This window comes from Apium graveolens, chromosome 9 (assembly GCF_009905375.1).
Source record: "Apium graveolens cultivar Ventura chromosome 9, ASM990537v1, whole genome shotgun sequence".
Taxonomy (NCBI): Eukaryota; Viridiplantae; Streptophyta; class Magnoliopsida; order Apiales; family Apiaceae; genus Apium; species Apium graveolens.
The window spans coordinates 217,123,646-217,129,645 of record NC_133655.1 but is presented as its reverse complement, the minus strand read 5'-3'; positions in this window follow the sequence as shown (position 1 = coordinate 217,129,645).

The window sequence follows — 6,000 nt, the reverse complement described above, 5'->3', positions numbered from 1 at the left end:
TGTTTGTCTTGACAAACTACATGTGTACAGTAATTGTTAATTGTTTCCCGTGCGCATTAACTCCTGCTTTAACTTTTTACTGACTGTTATTATTACACATCGGTCTAGGGAGACAAGGCATCATTTTTTTTGTTCTTAATCGTTAAACAGTCCCCGCGTCCCTTGGTATTCCATTGGCTATTTAAATGACTGATCATTCATCAGTAAAATCACATCTTTTCATTTCTCTCAAACAATGGCACATTTTAGTTGGTTTTACTGCTATGGCACAGACACTGTGACCATTTTTAGAAATGGAATTCCGACTTCATATCCTATCAACAACATTCTATTCGACATCTGGATTCAACTTCCAGACAACATTAAAAATGATCTATTGTCTTTCCAAAGAGAAGTTCATCTTCGTATTCTTAAACAACAGGAGAAAATCATTCATCTTGTTGTTCTCTCTGTTGAAATTAGGAAGAAGAATTAAATGTCATCCATCTGTTTCTCTTCACCATCAGCTTTGTCAGGCTTCTTAGACTAAGGTTGTTGATGTTAAGCAATTTTAGAATAGGACTATCTTGTAATTTTTGCATGTAATCGATAAATTTCATGAAATGTACTCGTTTGATATATTAATGAAATTTCCTTTAATCGCAAGATTTAGTCTCTGTTTCTCAAATTATGTGACTGTGCATGTTTTAATTGTAATTTGTTAATCTTTACTTCATCTATTTTCAACTTTATCCTTTGATGATTGTTTTGATTACAATCATGGTCAATAATAAATTGTGAAGTTTTGAGGAAACAGTTGAAGCACGGGTTCATGCATTAGAACCTGTGATAGTTGGAGCTGAGAATGTTACTTCTCAGAAAGAAACTGTAGCTCAAAGTTCTGATACTTTGAAGAAGAAATCTGTAAGTTCTGAAGCTGCTAAAGCAACTCCTTCATTGGCAAGGAGATTGAAGAAAATGAAGGCTAGGAGGTATTTGGATAAGGCTCCATCAGAAGATACTGAAGAAGCTGAGGAAGGGGATCAGGAATCTCTAATCTCACAAGAACCAATTATCATTGAAGCCCTTCCAGCTCAAGCCAAAGACACTGCTACTGATACAGTTGTAACCCCTCCCGTTTCTCCTTTTAAAGCTACAGATGATGCTAAAGAACAAGCTGAAAATTCTGAAATAGATATTCATAATTTGAATATACCAAATGTTCTTTATCTGGAAGCTCCATCTACAGAAGCTCGGCAATTTTTAACTCATTTTCCAATTTTAAATGCTGAGATACCATCTACATCAACCACACCAACTCTGGAGATAAATTATGATGTTCAGAATTTAAATGAAGTTGTTCTTGAATCTCCAGTTGCTTCAAACACTGTTGTGCTGTCAGAACATGATGAGTCTTCCTCAAGTTCTGAACATAATGTTTCTGTTGAGACTCCAGTTCCTATACTAGGAAAGGAAGAATTGGTGAAGAAATTTGTTGAAAAGGAAGCACCTATTCCTTGGGAGGATACTCACAGAGGTGTAGAGTGGACCAAGAAGTGGAATGACACTAATTTCATTCCAAGTTCTAATGTTTTGACAGAGCATATTGTTAAAGCTGATGAGTTGCTCACAAATGCTGATTTAAAGACACAACTCAAGATCACTGCTCTTTCTACCAAACATCTTCAAGGTCTACATTCTTCTACTCATGAGAAGGTTGATACACTAAAGGAACATGCTGATAAGCTAGATCTACAGCTTAAGCTTGACAAGAATAGATATATCAGACCTACACTTGAGAAAATTGAATCCATTGAGAAGATTCAAGAGAAGCAACAGGCCCAAATTGATGAGGTCCTGGCTAACCAAGTTTCTCAGAAAGCTCAATTGGAAGAAATCCAATCTTCAGTTGAACTTCTTCTTTCTCTCTTACTTCTTGATGATGCCAAAAAGGGGGAGAAGGTAGTTAAGTCCAAATACTCACCTACTGAAATACTGAAGAAAAAGGATGATAAAAGTGATGACCAGGGAAACTCTGATAAGAGCAGAGGTCAAGGAAAAGTTCAAATGTTAGCAAATCTTCTACACAGAACAAGTCAAGTACTGATAAACAAAGTCTGATGTCAAGTTCTGATATTCTGATTCAGTCAGGATCTAAAGACTCTCAGAAGTTTTTACAAACTCTGAAGCTAAAGGGGAAACAGACTACTATTTATTACAAAAATCCTAAAATCCAGACACTTGATGAGGAGATAGCTAGAAAATTATTTCTGAAACAAAATCTAGGAATGGATTTGAAAACTCTCAAGGAGGAAGAAGCTAGATTTGCAGCTGAGAAGACAAATCTTAAGTTTAAAGCTTCTGATACAAAGAAACCTTCAAGGACTAAGGAAAAAGGCATTGTGATCAGGAAAAAGTCAAATTCTGAGACTTCAAATTCCAAGACTAGATCACAAAATGAGATTGATCCTAAGTCAAAAGGAAAAGAAAAGGTTGGTGAACCTTTAAAGATTGAGAAAAAGATAAGTTCTTCCATTCCAGTCTATCAAACTACAGTGCATGATGATGATTTGATAGAAGTTGAAACTGTTCAAATTCTGAAGAGAAGAAAGGTAATTGAAGAATCTAAAACAACCTCTGACACTGCTCAATTGTTCAGAATGAAGAACAGCAAGCTACAGAAGAAACAGCAAAGTTTGATCAAGTTAATTTGGAAAAGATGATAATTGCTGATAAGAAGAAGCTGTTATGGAAGAAAGCTACTCCAGTTGAACCAAAATCCAATCTCTTGATGAATCAACTTGCAACATTTGGATTGAGATCCAAGCAACCTAGAGATAAAGCTGGATTAGGTTCTGATGAAGAGAAAATACAAACAGGAGTAGAAGTTACTCTAAGAGATCCTTTCATGTTGACAGATAAACCATATGAACAAATCAAACAAAAGCACCTTGACAAGGTGTTGTCTGCTCAAATCGTGATAGATGCTCATGATAAGGAAAATTTAAAGGAGAAATTGATTTTATTTCTCTATGATGGATTAACTTAGAGATTATCTAATACTGATGTGCTAAAGAAGTCTGTCAGAGAACTTCAATATATTCACTATCTTCTGGAAGTAAAATCTGATGCTACAAGAAGATGGTCAGAATACATTTTGAAGGCTATAAGAGAACTATTTAGAATCTCTGGTACAAAGACATCTCAGTAAATATAATGATTACTGAAGATGATGGAAGAGAAATTCCTATGCTGAAGAATTTTGCTAAGGTGGAAGTTTTTTGAAAGGAAAATGCTTATGTTATAATGAAAACTCTTCACATCCTAGAGTTATCAGACTTGGTGATGGACTTGAAAGAACATCAATTCAAGCTCTCAGAACAGCCATTTACCAGATTGGTGATAGTAAAGATGAAGAACTGATGCAGGTCAAAGCACAGTTAGTTGAATTTCTGAGGAAAGCTGAAGACAAGCTGGTAAGAGATTTTGTTAAGAATCATTAATGATTCAGATTGATCCAGTGAAGTTGGTAAAGCTAAAAGGACTGTAAGTTGTAGGTAATAGTCATGTTAAACTCTTATTGAATTTGAACGTAAATGTTTTTGACATCATCAAATATATTAACTTGTATATTTTTGCACAATTTACAAGTTGGGGGAGATTGTTAGATATATTTGAAATGTCATGTCTAATATGTTTCATGTTTAGTTTTCAGATCTTAACAAACAGGAAATATCAGTACTTATTGGAATTCATGAGTTTATATTTATTAATTTAGATTGAGTTAGTTTAATTATTCTTAGAATACTTTTATTTATATTTTGGAATTTAAATATTGTTATATTTATTAATATGTTTGTGAAAATAAAAAGAAAATAGCAAAAATAAACTTTCGAATATGATTTTTTTAAAATTATTTATGTGGGCCCCACGGGTGGGCCCCACCAATTTGATAATATGTTTGATAAATTCTATGATCTTTTGCAACACTGTATATGTGTTACTACAGAGTCCAAAAGATGTTGCTATTGAGATCTATAATAACAAAGAATGGTATGTTGCAATAAAGTGGATGCTATGTTGCTATAGATATCTATATTAACTAGTTACGAGTCAACATAACTTTGATGTTACCTTAGCCCTTTTTGGGCCTTTACAGCATTTTTTTGGTTCTATAACAACACAGTTTGGGAATTGCTTAAAGCAATCTATGGCGTAGTGAAAATATACTATCAAACTAACGAATCAAAGAGCATGTCGTGCTGAAAATGTGTTGTAGAATATAATAAATAATAGATAAATATAGAGTAGAGAGAGTTTGAGAGGGAAAAGTGATTATTTTCATATATAGATGTGTATATACATTCTGTAGGATAATGCCTATCTATAGGCTTTACATTGCATAAGTTACAAGAAACTAGAAAGCTAAAAGTCTAAAAACAAACAACCAAAAGTCTTGTATATGAAAGACCAAAGGCATTGCTTTTGAAATGCCAAAATGTCTAGATTTGAAAAGTCAAGAATATCCACATATATATTATTTATAACAAGATTCAACTTTTAGCTTAGAAATAACATTTATTCCTCAGATGTGTTGGAATAATACTTGAGTGGGTCGTTAATAATGTTGTCGATTGAGGTGTATCTCATCTGGATTATGACCATCCATTAACATTTCATTTTTTTTGTAATTTATTTGATCTTGTATAATTATAAACTCATAGCATAAGTAAAATTTCAGAGAAAATCTCTTTAGGTAATTTGAAATTCAAAAAAATATTTTTTTTGTTTAATTTTGTTATATATATATATGGGGCTACTATAATAGAATTTTAGAATTGAAACTAGAAATTAAATTATATATTTTTTAAATTACTTTGAAATATATCACATCTGGTATGCAAATCGATCGTTGAGAGATGGAGAAAAATACAGTAAAGCCAAATTTAAAAAAAAACAACTTACCGTTTTACGGGAAAAATCAAATTAAAACGGAGGGGAAAAACTGATATTATGTGTGGCAGAGTGCAGATTAGTTGGGTGTTGTGCCTTGGGGCCATTAAATTAGATAGATCTAATGACTTAGATTAGTTTCTAGTTTCTATTTTAAGTTTAGTTTTTATTTGAATATTTACTTATATATATTATATGGTTCAACACGTTTAGCACGACCCTGACAATGACTTGTTGCACCTCTCTACTAGTAGGAAGATCTGAAGGTGGTGAGAAGTCTCATTCCCATCCCGTGCTAAAGGACGAATATGCTCGATCCGGTATCAACATGTACTCTTCCGAATTGGCTCGAGCCTGGCCTAAGGCTCATCCACGACTCACATAAATATTTTATCATGTATACAAGATAAAACAAATTTGTCGGAGCTTTCTTCTCCTTCGGAACCGTGAGGGACGTTCCTCAAACCCTGTCACAATATAAAATAGATATGTTATTACCAGAAACAAAATATATGCGACAATTTAAGTCTGCTAAACATTTCAAGTACTATATCGGAAATTTACGTTAAACATCAGAAACTCGAATCAGTGGATGTCCAAGAATCATGTTTTCTCAAGCACCATTCGTCTCTAACCAACTTTGAATTTGTATTGTCTTAAACCTACACTAATCTTTCCGGTGGATGTCCAAGAATCAAGTTCTCCAGATACCCCCATCTCTAACCAACTTTGAATTTGGGTTGTCTTAAATCAACACTTTTCTTTTCATATATGCTAATTATATAACATTCTTGAAACATAATTTTCATCACATTATTTGTCAAATCACAGTAGCATTTTAAAAATACAAGTAAATACTTCATGTTTAAAACTTATAATTAATTTCTTTTAAATCTTCTCTTTGATATTTATCTTACAATTTTTTCACTCTAAGTAATAAATGAAGAATAAAAAGAAAAATGGATCAAGTAAAAATTAATGACGAATACAAATCTGGTTGTCATGGTTGGCTTTATTAAAGTACTACTTCTCGTCCAGCTGATGTGTATAGTAAGCAGTTTGGAGTAT